We start from the raw sequence: 14,565 nt of genomic DNA on the forward strand, positions 1-14,565 counted from the left end.
CCCACTCGTCATCACAGTCTTCCTCTGATTCGACGTCTCTGCATCCGAATCCCCCTCATCAGGTGGTCTACCTCACTGATTCCTCAGGTACACAACCCAACCCCGTTTGGATGTCCTCGCCTGCATACAACCCTAGCTCCAAACCCTCGGGTTCCTTTCGTGGACACCAGAGAGGAAGCTACAGGAGTAGAGGACAGTTCCGCCATCGAGGCGGACCTAGGAAAAAGAGGGCTCGGGGAAGGAAAGGACCTAGATTCACTCCCTCACAACGAGGTGGTCCCAGTAGGGGGGAGACTTTACCACTTTCGAGACCATTGGACCTTCGGTCCGTGGGCTCATAGCATAATCTCTAAAGGTTTGAGGTGGAAATGGCCACAAGGTTCTCCTCCACCAGTGACCTTCTCCCAGAAATCCACTCCCATCCTGAAAGAGTACACCACAGAGTTACTCAAGAAGAAAGCAATCAAACGGGTTCAAGAAAGCAATCAAACGGGTTCGATCACTGAAGTTCCAAGGCCGCCTCTTCACAATTCCGAAGAAAGGCTTGTCGGCATTGAGAGTGGACCTGGACTTGTCAAAGCTAAACTCTTACATTCTCTGCGACAACTTCCGGATGTTGACTATCTCTCAGGTACGGACCTTACTTCCCCGTGGGGCCGTCGCCACCTCTGTCGACCTTACCGACGACTATTATCATGTGCCTATAGCTCGAAACTTGTCAACTTAGCTGGGTTTCCACCTAGGCAGGAAAGCCTTTGCGTTCAAGTCATGCCCTTCGGCCTCAACATTGATCCCAGGATATTCACGAAACTGGGAAAGACAGTGTTAGATCAACTCGGTAACCAAGGGATACAGATCTTTGTTTATCTGGACGGTTGGCTTATTTGGGCCCGGTCGGCCATAGAAGGCAACAGAGCTACGAAGGAAGTACTTCGATTTCTCGACAACCTGGGATTTCGGGTCAATCGCCAAAAGCCCCGCCTGCAACCATCAGGCCACTTAGAATGGTTAGGCATTCAGTGGGACCTTTCGAAGCACACGTTGTCTCTCCCTTCCAAAAAGGTAAGAGGAATAGCTTCCAAGATCAAGAATTTTCTCAAACACAAACAGGTGTCCAGAAGAGCCTTAGAAAGAATCCTCGGCCTTCTCCAATTCACTTCAGTAACAGATCTCCTATTAAAAGCCAAACTCAGACATCAATCGAGTTTGGAGAAAGAGCTACAGTACCTTTAAGAGACAAGGTCTCGAAGATCCCGTCTTGAAAATGAGACTACGCCCATGGTCCGAACCGAAGAACCTCTCCAAATCAGTTACTCAACAATTCCCATCTCTACAAGTGACATCCATGCAGCCGCGCCTCTAAGTGGATGGGGGGATTACTCCGAACATCAGATGTTTCAGGGCTCTTGGTCACCCGCCATGAAAGTCCCATATCAATGTTCTCGAAGCCATGGCAGTGTTCTTGACCCTGAAGAGACACTCTCCCCCGAGGTCGACCCACATCAGAATAGTGTCAGACAGCACAGACGTAGTACACTGCGTCAACAGAGGAGGATCTAAGTCACCCAACCTGATCAGATCCTGGTCACTATCTTCGCCTGGGCAACAGAAAAGAACTGGTTCCTGTCAGCAACTCACCTAGCGGGAGTCCAGAATGTGAGAGCGGACTCACTATCCAGGACGAAACCACTGGAGTCAGAATGGTCTCTAGACATAATTTCATTCCGGTGGATACTCAGGCTGGTTCCGGGCCTCCAGGTAGATCTATTCGCAACTCGGATGAATCACAAACTTCCTTGTTATGTGACCCCAACCCTGGACCCTCAGGCTTATGCCATGGACGCATTAACCCGGGATTGGAACCATTGGAAGAAGATTTACCTATTTCCCCCAGTGAATCTTCTAATGAAACTTTTACACAAACTACGCTCCTTCCGGGGGCCAGTGGCTTTAGTACCACCTCACTGGCCAAAGAACAGTTGGTTTCCTCTCCTCCTCGAGTTGTAACTCCATCCCTTCCGGATCCCGTTCCCCAAACTGACCCAAGTAATCCAAACTCACTGTGTCAGATTACTCAAGGATAGCCAAAACTCTAACTTTGTGGACTACATGAAGTTTGCAGCTCGTAGAGACGCGAACATTGACCCAGAAAACGTTCTCTTCATCGAATCGGACAAAAGGGACTCGACAATTCGCCAATATGATTTGGCCGTTAAGAACTAGCAGATTTCCTAAGAGTTCAGACCATACTCGTATGTCTCCGAATTTAGCCATCTCTTTCTTGAGGTTCCTATTTGACAAAGGCCTAACAGATAGCACTTTAACCACCATCAAGTCAGCTTTGAAGATGATCTTCCTTGTTGGGTTTAACATTAACCTAGCTGATTCCTATTTCTTATCTATTCCAAAAACATGTGCTAGGCTTCGACTTTCGGTTCGGCCACAAAAGGACTCATGGTCTCTGAACGGTGTCCTCAAACTTGCGACGGACACGGACAATGAATCCTGCTCTTATATCACTCTTCTTAGGAAGACTTTATTTCTAACGGCTTTGGCCTCAGGTGATGGAATATCAGAACTAGCAGCTCTCTCACGAAACCCGGAAAACATAATTTTCTCCCTTCAGCCGAAGTACTCCTTTCTCCAGACAAAGCTTTCCTAGCTAAAAATGAGGATCCGCAAAATAGGTGCTCCCCTCGGAAGATTATTCTTCTTCCCCAGGATCCTTTCTCTGTGTCCAGTCACTACTCTCAAGGCCTTTTTAGCTAGAACTGCCACCCGCTCGTCTGGCCCCTTGGTTATCAGGGAACAAGGAGGTACTATTTCCATTCACGGTATCAGGCAACAAATCCTCTACTTCATTAAACATACTAATCCGGAATCATTTCCCCAGGCTCATGATATATGGTCAGTAGATACCTCCATCAATCACTTCCAGAACAGGGACTTTGATGACTCTAAGAAATATACGGGTTGGAAATCCCCTATGGTTGTCAAACGCCACTATCTAAAGATCTTACAGGCCCTTAAATACCCGACGATGGCAGTGGGGAGTCTTATCTCTCCCCATTAATCTCTTCTTCCTTTCTTTCATCTCTTCTCTTCTCCCTCCTACCCGCCACTCACACCACGTCGCCACTCCTGGGTAGTTCGTTAGCCCTATGATATTTGCCATGTTTAATTCCTATGGTTTAACTGTTATTGTAGTTACCATTCCTTTAATGTTTAGATATGCTTAGACATGTAAGGTTTGATGCCTTTTGTGTTTCGACACACTGTTGATTCCTTGTCGTCATAGTTATTTAGCCTTACGTTCCCTATGTCGTTTGGCTTGTTGGTAATTGGACGTTTACTTACATTATTATATTATATTATTGTCGTACATGGTGTTTGTATTCTCCTCATTATGTTATTACTTTATTGGGCTTGGAAGGTATTCTCTGGTACATTTTCACCGGCTGTCACAGGTCGACCCAGAAAAGGGATTTTGACGAAGGAAAAATCTCTTTCTGGGGAGAGACCTGTGACGCCCGGTGAAACCCTTCCCAGATATTTTTGTACGGACCCACCCTTTCCTTGCCAAGCCATATGTTCTTGCAGAAGGATGACCTAGAGGGCGCTCGTGTAGGTGACGGTGGCGTGGTCCAAGTGTGGTTTCTGGGGCCTTTGTTACGGCCCTTTCCTTTGATGAAGGAGTTATCTAAATGGAAGACAGCCTGTGAATAGTGGTTTTCACACGCCCCTGATGTATACACGACGCCCACGCTTTTATTTTTCTCTGGTATATTTGGAAGATTTATATCAGAAAAAGTGTAAAGAAGGACTTTTTCACCGGGCGTCACAGTTCTCTCCCCAGAAATAGATTTTTCCTTCGTCAAAATCCCTTTACTTAAGTACTGAAATAGTTCACAGAGTAGCTATTGATGGGCACCATAGTGGATATATAAATTTAATATCTGGTGTATTAGTAGTGTTCAAGGCTCACTACTTATGCTTCATATGTATACCACGATTGATCTAGGGAAAAAACCTTGTTGCTTATGCAGATGATACTATTTTCAACAATTTCATCTGAATGTAGACTTAAGGCCACTGAAGCCCTAAGTAGATATCTAGCTTAACGTAATGCATCGTGCAAATTATGGGGTATCAATTTGAACCTTAATGGTACTTGCACAAGGAGCAAATTATGGAGTATGAAGTTGACCCCTAACGACAAAACTTTTAGGCTTGCTTCTCGATTGAAATTGTTTTAATTGTATGTAAAATTGGCTATTGAGAGTTAAGATTTAATCAATTTATCTTGGAAATTGAATTTTCATTCTACCTCTACCTTGTTTGGAGCATTGTTCTTTTTAGGTGTATAAATTAACTGACTGGTCTTCTGCACTCTCATCATAGTTCGTTGGACAAAACTTGCGGTAATTCCTTGTTCTAGATCTGGATGTATGCAGTTAATTCTAACAGTCTTAGCTTCTTCAGCATAAGGCTAAATACTCTTAAATAATTTTAGAAGTTTTATTCCAGCTGGTACCAGTTTGTAGAATGCTCTTTCTAATATGGCAGTTAAATTGGTGGAACTTCAGAAATTCAAACTTATCCCATATGCTTTTGTTGATCAGGTCAACAGAAGTATCTTTAAATACCGTACTGTTGTTTATATATAACAGATGTTTTAACATTTTTACTGTTCTTATTGTTTTCGTATGATCTTTTTATTTATTTCTCTTATTTCACTTTTCCTCACTGGACTGTTTTCCCTCATGGAGCTCTTGGACTTGGGCATCCTTCTTTTCCAAATACGGTTGTAGCATGGTTAGTAATATAATCCTACACTTTTCCAAATACGGTTGTAGCTTGGCTAGTAATATAATCTTACACTTTTCCAAATACGGTTGTAGCTTGGCTATTAATATAATCCTACAGCTTATGAGCTAAAAGATGAAAATGTTAACAGCTTGGACACTCTTGAGAGGCCCTTTATATACCAACTGAGGTTTCTTTGTTTAATTAACTAACTATTGCCTGCATGCTGGGAGTAGCAGCCAGTTGGAGGGGCTGGTGTCTATTTTTTTGTTTTACAATTATCTTGATGTGAGGATATTGTCTGTTTAACTTGTAAAGAAAAAATGGTCCTAACCGATATTTCTTGTACACTTTGACATTCTTTCCACTCTAGTGTCTTGATGGAGTGCACTTCAAAATTTGTAAATTACTTTCAGAATATGACCTATAAGAGGCAATAATGGTCCATAGCTCTCACTGTTCAAAATCTTCTGTAAGGTAAATTAATCTACTGTCCTGTCTTCCTTTAGACTTTAAATCACTTGGCTGGATCAAGCCCTTGAAACTCCATTTCTTAACTCTAGCCCCTTCTTAAATGTAGGGTACTTGATTGCCATTACAGCCATCATGATATTTAGAATGAAGAAATGCATATGAAATACTCTAAGTTTTACTGGATATTTTGATATATGTAGTATACATATTTATTTTTAATGATGAAAGAAAATAGTAGGAAAGTTAGAAACCTTGTAGGCAAATTCTTTGGTAACATGAGCAAAATCCTGATTGAATGAGAGTAGCCTATCCTTTGAATAATCATGCAAGGAAAGTTTAATTTTGGAATTTTTTTATACAGTATTTAAATCGGATCCTGTTTCTAAAGATGCTAATAATTTTCAGGGTTTTGAATCTCAATAAAATGAGCATGAATCATTGAGTCCTGGATTTATATGCTAAGGGAGAAGGCAATTTAAAGTAGAAATTTTGTATCATTAAATTTCTTATTCAAATACTTGCCAAATGCTTTTCAGATGCAAGATAAACCCAGATTGAGGATAAGTTTTGATATTGAAAAATTGAATTTAAAATCTTGCCGTGAAAAGTCTGAACTTTTGATTTTAACTGAAAAATAGAAGTATTCTCATTCACCTAAAGGTGGCCATTTCACATTTATATGTACCTCTTAATTAGGAAAGTTGAATGTATCAATTTTTTTTATATCTTTTATGAAAGTGGGCGACATGAACTGCCGTGTCAAATCTGTATTGGTTATGAAGCACGTAACAATCTAGAATATCGCATCACTAGGCAAAGGGAAATGGTTGAAATATATATGTTTTTAAGGAATTAAGTACAGTAGGCTAATAAATTTAGATTTGTTAATAAATTTATGGGTGGAATTCCAATAACACTTAGCATTAATCAGAACTGAGAAAATTTGTGAATTTAAACAAAAAACCCGTAGAATTTATGCAGTTTGAAAAATTTTTATAAAAAAAAAAAAAAACCATAAGTTTTAGAAAATTTGTAAAAATAAAAGCATAGTAAAAATTGCCATTTTGCTTATGCAATTAAGATATCTATATAGTATGAGTAATTATGAAATTCTTGAATGTCTTCAACAAAATCAAAGATTATGTGAAGGGTGTTTATTCACCCGTCTCTTAGTTTGTGTGAGAACCTAAACAGAAAAATTAAAGTACTGATTTTGACCAAACTTGTTGGTTATGTTGAGTATAACCCATGGATTAATCTATAAAATTTGGGTAAAGTAAATCAAATTGCTAGTACACGGCACTACTTGGAAAATAAAGTGATAGTAAATAGCAATATTTTAATTTTTAAGTTTCTCATTTGCATAGTTTTTTTTATTAAAGAGGAATCTGCATTTTGGAGACTGTACATGAGTTTAAACTCAATATAACTAGCAGATGGCATAAAAATTACATATCGGTGATAAAAGTATTTTTGTAACCCTTTATCAAATTTTAAAAAAAATTAACTGAAGTGATTATATTGGGATTAAATGTCACATAGCCAAGACTAATATAAGCCTTATTAATAATTTCAGGCATGGTGCTAATTTGAACTGATCTCCTCTGCTAGCAACATGACTGACAATTATTTGTGCAGCACTAGTTCGAAATCCAGTATTATAAGATTTTACTAAATTTACCATCTGCAGGCTATTGGTAGGATAGAAAATGATTTGAAAACTATAAGATTGGAAGGAAGATGGAAAAACATGAGGACTATATTAGATGGCAAGGAAGTGTCGTCAATTCTTGATGTGCTATGAACAGCAAATACAACGAAGGGAAGGAAACAGTAGGTAAAGTTCAGAAGAAGTTGGGAATTGGTGACTGCTTGAATGAGGAACCATGTCTTATTTACTTCCACTTCTGTTCCAGGTGAATATATTTATTGCTCTGTTTTGTTTGAAAAAAATAATTCCTGCAAATAAAAACTCGTCTTCATCACTTAAGCCTGATAGAAAACTGTTCTTACAGATACAGGCCCTTGTCTTTGAATAGGAGTATAATTTAATTGAAACAAATCTCTGCAGTCGAGATTTTATAATTATTACTTGTTGGCAGATAAGCTGCACTCCCTTTGCTCTCACTGAGTAACTTTGATTTATGCCACAGATTGATAGAGATGTACTCTTGGTGTAACTTAACTTGGGTAATAACTTTTTCAATGTGACTGGGTGTTTTTGATGATGTAAAAAAAACCTGGCTGTTAATGTGTTTGTTCATGAGCAGCAGCTCATTGGATCTGCATTAATTGGGCCCATTTTCCAGAGGATATGACAGTAAAGAGTAATTCCTTGCATGGAATGTATGAGGCAATCATAGTAGTGGCTTCAGCATGGGATTAGAAGGATCGAAACAGGGAGAGATACTCCTACTCCAAGGTTTTTCTCAGTCTGGTCCCGGTAAAACTCCTCTCCCCTTCTCTGGTAGTCAGGCTTCCAAATCTCCTTGTAAATCTCTTCCCCCCAGACCAGTGAGTGGCTTGATAATTTTTGAGAACTTCTTGACGAGAGAATACACCCCAAGGAAAGAGTGGCAGTCCTTAAGGTTAGGGCGCACCTCTTCAGCTGAGAATCTTATGTTGGCTCTAACTATTCTAAAGCTTCCTCTGCCGCCAACCCTTCTGCAGGCCCGCAGAGGTGGTTAATGCGAACCCTTCCAGCCTACCAAAGACCTTGTAAGATACAGTTGATGGCAGATCCTCACCTGCTACAATTATCTCCTTAGCAGCTCAAGGAGCACTTTTGATGGGTAAAACCAGATAGTGCCCTCAGCCTCCCCCTCCACCTAGTCCACTACTTTCAACTTGATTATCTACGAATGCAAATAATTCAGCCTCAGAGGTTGAGTGAGAACCCTGAGTACTCCCTTAGGCGATCTACCTCTCAGCGAAGACTCTACTTCATTTGATATTTATCCTAGGCGGTCTCATTTTAGCCTGCATGCTTCCTATAGAAACCTTGGATTGTGCTATTACATGCCCACATTTTACGCATCTTTATTGGAGCAATTGCTCTCCAATAGAATCTTGTGTGGATTCTGCGACACCTTCATGTTCCCTATTGAGCATGGAGATTCTGCGAGACCTTCGTGTTCCCTATTGAGCATGGAAAAGGACATCATTCTCTTTTCGATGTTAAATGCTCACTACATGGCACCCTTACGTGCTTGATTCTTATCGCTCATTCGTGCTCACTTGTAAGAGATGTTAGTGGGTCCTATGGTGCCAGCCACTGTTTATAATTAAATTGATTAAACTGTGTGGCCTCGCTCCTTCACCTTGACTTAGGGCATAGAACCAAGGGTTAGTCAACATTTTATATGGTGCTATCCCCTCAACCTTTTAGCAATCCTGATGGCACTCGTTTGTCTTTTTCTCAAGAGGCCATAGGCCATTCCTCCCTGACCCCAATACTGTTATTTTTCATCTGCATGACATTAGTATGAAGAACCTATATGAACCTTAAAAAATTTTCTTACTAGCCTTGGCTTCAGCATAAACGGGTTTATGAAATCATAAATTTTCACACTGTATTTCAATACATTCTGACAATTGAAGGAAAGTCTCCTTTTCCTTAGTGCCTGAATTCATAACGAAGACTCAGAACCCCGCCATTCACTCCAGGCTGCAATTTGTTGTTAGGTATAGGGAGTTGCAACCATCTCCTGGCATGAAAGTAAAGCAACAAGAGCGTAGTCGCAGCGGATAGTGACACTAGAATCATCCCAAACTTGCCCTCTTGGAGTCTGCCTACCCCGCCACCCGCCTATAACTAGGCACCTCATAAAATCTTGGTTTCCAGCTTTGCTGAAATCCTACTACTATTAAAGTCCTTGGGTTTATATATTATGGAAAATGCAATTTACTTTCCAAATGTTTATTTTTTTTTTTTTTTTACCCTTTATGATGTGAGCCTTGACAAGAATTTAGCTCTTAAGCATTTGTCATCTCTACAAGCACTGATATTTTGACATTTGATTTTCAGCTTGTAAAGATAATTTTGTTCGGTAGTAGGACACAAAATATGCATTGGGACTAGATGTCATTATTCATGGAGTTGGACGCTTCCTAGAATCTGATTTGTATTTCATTTTGCTACTATTTACTTGAAAGCCAGCCATTCAAATGGCTGTAGTTTTCTGGTGGTGTTAAGACCCTTTGTAAATTTTGTACCCCAATAGTTACAATTGGAATAATATCCATTCCTTTGGAAACAAGGTGCATTGTTTTATTTCTTAGAAATTTCTTGAAATTTTAAACTAAATAGGAGTTGATAATTTATGTTCATCATTGCGTTAGCCCCGTTGTCATCAAACCTAAACTAATCGAAGTAATGTAAGCGTTGTAATTGACCAAAATATAAATATAGAGAAACTTTTTGTCCAATTGTTGATTACCAAGTAATAGAAAAAAATGTTCAAGCCCAGAATTAGTACCATACACTATCCTCTCAAGACTTTCCTACAGCACTGTTTAAAATTTTGGAGTCTTCCAGTGTAAGGCTACATCCCAAGTGTCAATTTTTGTATGGGCTATATTCTGTCTACCTGTTTTTGTATGGGCTGTTTCCAATGTACCTATTTTAGTATGGGCTATGTTCTACCAATTTTTGTATGGGTTATGTTCTATCTACCTATTTTCATATACCATTCACTAAAAAATACACTAACATATGCATTACGTGCTGGTTTCCCTTCGTGGTTAATGTGTATTCGAAGACTCATTTTCTTATGAATAAATGCAATACTATACTGTAGGTGTTCGAGATAGCAATTGAAATGCTAACTTGATGTGAATTCAATGTAATTTGATTATATAATAAACTGTCCCTAGTGATACAAGGTGTATTATCAGCTACTGAAGTGTCCTACTTTAGTCCTCCTGTAATTTTTTTTCTATTTGCAGATGCAAAGGTTTATGAAGATTAATAATGACAAAGTCCAGTACCAAAATATTTGACACTTGTGAATATGACCAGTAAATACTATTAAATTGGCTAAAAGAAGCAGCAATTCACTGGTGTAAAGGAAAGCGTAATTTTGCTGCCGCATAGGAAGGATGCAAGATAAGAGAAGTGGTAAATAAAACTGTAAATTAGTTGTCAGATGTGCATGGAAAATAAATCCGTATATTACTATAGTTAACATACTACTTAGTTTTTTATCTCTTGTATGTGCAATTTGTTTATACTTAGAAATAACTGTTACATGAATTCACTATTAGTAAAGCCTTCTGGTCAGGCCTCAAAGAACAGTGAAGTGAAACAATGTCAGTTGTGAATGTAGATGGAGGAAAAACTTTACTGATACTGAAATTGAAATATACTAACCAGAAAATCTTTTATTAATTTACTTTGATTTTGCTTTAAAGTTAAGCTGTAACAAATGTTTTATCTACAAATTGAGTTTATAAATTTGTGTCTTGAATCTTTAATTCCAAGAGTTAATATTTTTACTTCAGAGTAATTTTCTATGCATTTGGAATTTTAGTGTTGACCACATCTTCAATAAGTTTTCTTTATGGAAAGTCAAAAAAATTTTGTATCTCTCTAGTGTGTTATTGTTCTATGAACTTGGATCATATGAACTGGCTAATGTAGCTAGGGAGCAGTCTAGTGTGGATTTATAAATTAGTGAAATATTTCAGTTACTCTTCAAATTGAAGTTGAGACAGCACCAATTTGGAAAATTTGAAGTGGGATTGGAGGCAAAGGTTCAAACTTGAAATGTGAGTGCAGCTGAAGGGAAGCTATAATGGCTATCTATTAATGGCAAGAGTGAACTGAGGAGTGTATGAAAAATACCCTCCTGAATTAAGGTATGTAGTTCTGTTTTGAAGCTCCCCAGATAGTTATATTCCAATCTTGTTTGCTTTGACTGGCCACTATAAGTGAAACATTGGGCAAAAAAAAAAAAAATCTAACAAAACTTGTACAGTTAGTTGAATTAATGTTTTAGAAAAGATTTTGTACCTAACTTGAACCTGCTAGCTTGCATACATAATAGAGGGCTTGGATGAAAATTGAGATCGATGAGTTTACCCCCATTGCCTTTGCGCATGGTGTAATCAGAAGGCTATAGGTATTGGTTTTGAAAAAATGTTTGAGGGGATAGTTTAGTTTGTAACTGACAATTCTTTTGTATTATAAAATACATGAATATTTTTACGCAAGCTAGAATTTGTCAATGCTTTAGGACCAGTAAAACCCCATGAGGAAATCTAGGCTTTGTCAATGCTTTAGGACCAGTAAAACTCCATGAGGAAATCTAGGCTTTGTCAATGCTTTAGGACCAGTAAAACTCCATGAGGAAATCTAGGCTTTCTAGTTTCACCTGGTATTAAAAGTAGGCTCTTGTTTACAGTATATTAAAAGTAGGCTCTTGTTTAAGTACTTATATTGTGTGAAGTAAATTAATTGGCCATTTTAACAAGCTTCCCTATAATTTTAATCATTTGGAAGGCCGTCTCATTAACCCACTCTTAAACATTGAATGTTTGTTTGCCATTACTGTACTGTACAGCCATAATTATATGAAATCAACTAAAAATATTTGAATGCATAGTGTTTTATGGTTGGAATGAAAAGTTTGAAGCAATAGAAACAAGGTATTTAATATACCCATTACCCTTAAAATCCTGTAATTAAAGCTTAAATTTTTGGGAATTGAAGTCTGTGAATTATAATTATTTTGCGCTGTTATATTGGATAATCATACTGAAAATAATTTTTCTTTTTTTTTAATAATTTGCTTTTCAAGTTCAAGAGCTAGAATCATTTGGTCTGGGAAATTATATTAAATTTCTCTAACAGTCTTTTCCACCACATTTATATATATCTTCCCTCACTTTCCAAAAATTATGAGTAAAAATTGTTAATATGAAGTTGAGCAAGTAAAAATAATTAATATGAAGTTGAGTGCTGTAATATGGGTGCATTAATATATACTTGGGTATTGATTATTCCTTTACAATATTAATTTGATTGAACAATAAGAAAAATTATAGTGGGCAAAATACTGTATAATGATCTCATAAGCTACAATACTGTATAATGATCTCATAAGCTATTACTAATATAAATTTTCAAGTAATATTGGAAAAATGCATTCTATCAATTTAACAAACTTTTTTAAGGCATATTTTATTTAGTAACTAAATATCAAAATAATAACCTGCTCTAACAATTTTATAGTGTTGTCTAGGAGTTATGAAAACTTAAACTAATTCTTCAGGTAATCATGAAAATTACTTATGAACTATGATTGTTTTAGATTATATTTATTAATGGACTGTACATAATAACCCTGATTACCAAGTAACAAATTTTATTTAATATAGCATAAACCTTAAGCAGGAGTATTACAATACAACTAATTCTATACATTTAATTGCAGGGAAAGGAAGGATGACAAGGGAAGAATAATTAGCATAATGTTGCCAACGGGAATTTCATCGGAGAACGAGATTGCTTCCCACTAAAGGAGATATATTGGGGGGAAAAATCAAACATTGCAGAAATTAATAAGAAACATTGGGCATAAAAGGAAGAAATGTAATGAAATTCATTTACAGATGGAGAAAAATAAGCTGACTATATAAACACTAAGAGAATAAAAAATACATAATACCTTGATTTTTAAAATACCGTTTAATAGATTGTCTAGGTGAAATGTTCTTTTTCTACTGTGTGCACTTTTGTTCTAATGATGTTTTTAATAGTTTATTAAGAGATATTGCAATTTATTAATGAGGTCACTTCCCTATTTTAAATCTTACTTTTCGTTTTTCCTCTAGGCTATATCGATGGGTTAAATCTTGTTGTATTTTACTAATTTTTATTTTCCTCTTCTTCCTCCTCCTCATTTGTCTTCTCATTTCTCTATGCTTCTCAACTCTTTACTTGTGTGTGAGGAGGTTGGGTTTTCTCTTACCCCCTCAATGTTTTCGGTTTAATTTTCATAATCCTTACTTTTCCTTCAGGTCCTGTAACTTCTCTTTTTGGTTTAACTCATCTGTACCAAGTACATACCCAGCTTTAAGAAGTTTTCCTAGGTTACCTGAAATGACAAACATTAATTACTCACACTAAAATTTGGAGTTTAGCAGAAACTTAGGACTTGTGCACTCTATATTATTTCAATTTTAAAAGTAAGCACCAATCTGTGAGTATAATTAACATAATGATAAAGAAATAGTCATACAAATTTAGCTAAGTTATATATATAATCTACACAGTCCAATTCACCTGCTCACTTGCGTAGGCAATTTAACATCACTTGGCTGCATGCAAGACTTGCAAATAGATGAGGTAAGGTTGACTAGCCATAAAGCTAAATGTTTGTATAATTAGTAAAATTCAATTTGCTTTCAAATTATCAATTGTTCTAACCTAATACAAACCCTCCAGCTCTTTACTACAGAACCTTGCCCTTCTTATGTGGGTGCAAGTCCTACCCAACTAGAAGGTACTGTACAATAATGACCAGGGAGATAGCACTTCAGAAAAGCTTAATAGTCGTACACTGACTAGGTACCTTGCTAACTCTCGAATATAAGCGAGAGCTAAAGGCCAGGCCCATCAGTGTGAATGCATGAGAATTACGCATTGTGACGACCCAGGACAAGTATTCTTGGAGAAATACTCCGTTTACTGAACCTGGACATTACCTGGCTCCACCTCCAGAGTATATAAGGGGTATAGTTTTACCTAAAGACAGAGGAAGCAAGCTTGAAGAGTTCAGTAGGTGCTGTATCTCAAGAGAGGGGAAGATGATGAACCAAGACCAGTCACTCTTTCATCCCAGACTAACTTCGAGGTAAGATCTGCCAGCTACCAACTCCTAGTTGTCCTAGAAGGAAGCCGAGGTTTCTAAACAACATGTTGAGCAGCCACCAGGTTGTGGGCAGCAAAGGTCATTAGACACTTCCAAACACCCACTTTCAGTACCGGCACCACAGTAGTTCCTTTAGAATGCTAGGGATGTGATTATGCCCTAACATCAAGAGCTCTGGGAAAGTGAGGAGTGTCCAGATGAAAGGCCCAATTAGTGACCCTGGATTCCTGATGACTCCACCCTCACTAACAACTTGTTGAAGTGTAGGCGAGCTCCTTTGGTTCACATGAGATGACTGCTCAGAGCCCTCACAGGGTACAGTAACAATTGGTTTGGGTCGCAAGTTTACATAGTATGGAGTCTCAATTAGGATTGCCCAAATCTAGGATCTGCAACAGCTGGATTTTGA

At 37.8% G+C, this 14,565-nt stretch overlaps 2 long non-coding RNA genes across 2 annotated transcripts in view; one reads left to right on the forward strand and one right to left on the reverse strand.

The window, feature by feature from the left end:
• The window catches only part of LOC137657686 (uncharacterized), a 38,334-nt gene extending 25,398 nt beyond the window's left edge, over positions 1-12,936 (forward strand). Inside the window, exons 4-7 of the long non-coding RNA XR_011047185.1 lie at positions 6,857-7,196; positions 10,228-10,399; positions 10,969-11,139; positions 12,717-12,936. This is a non-coding gene — a long non-coding RNA (uncharacterized lncRNA). The remainder of the gene's footprint in view (positions 1-6,856; positions 7,197-10,227; positions 10,400-10,968; positions 11,140-12,716) is intronic.
• A 141-nt stretch (positions 12,937-13,077) lies between these two features.
• LOC137657687 (uncharacterized) overlaps positions 13,078-14,565 on the reverse strand; it is a 46,203-nt gene continuing 44,715 nt past the window's right edge. The window contains exon 6 of the long non-coding RNA XR_011047187.1: positions 13,078-13,379. This is a non-coding gene — a long non-coding RNA (uncharacterized lncRNA). The remainder of the gene's footprint in view (positions 13,380-14,565) is intronic.

The sequence above is a fragment of the Palaemon carinicauda genome, chromosome 18 (genome assembly GCF_036898095.1).
Source record: "Palaemon carinicauda isolate YSFRI2023 chromosome 18, ASM3689809v2, whole genome shotgun sequence".
Classification (NCBI taxonomy): Eukaryota; Metazoa; Arthropoda; class Malacostraca; order Decapoda; family Palaemonidae; genus Palaemon; species Palaemon carinicauda.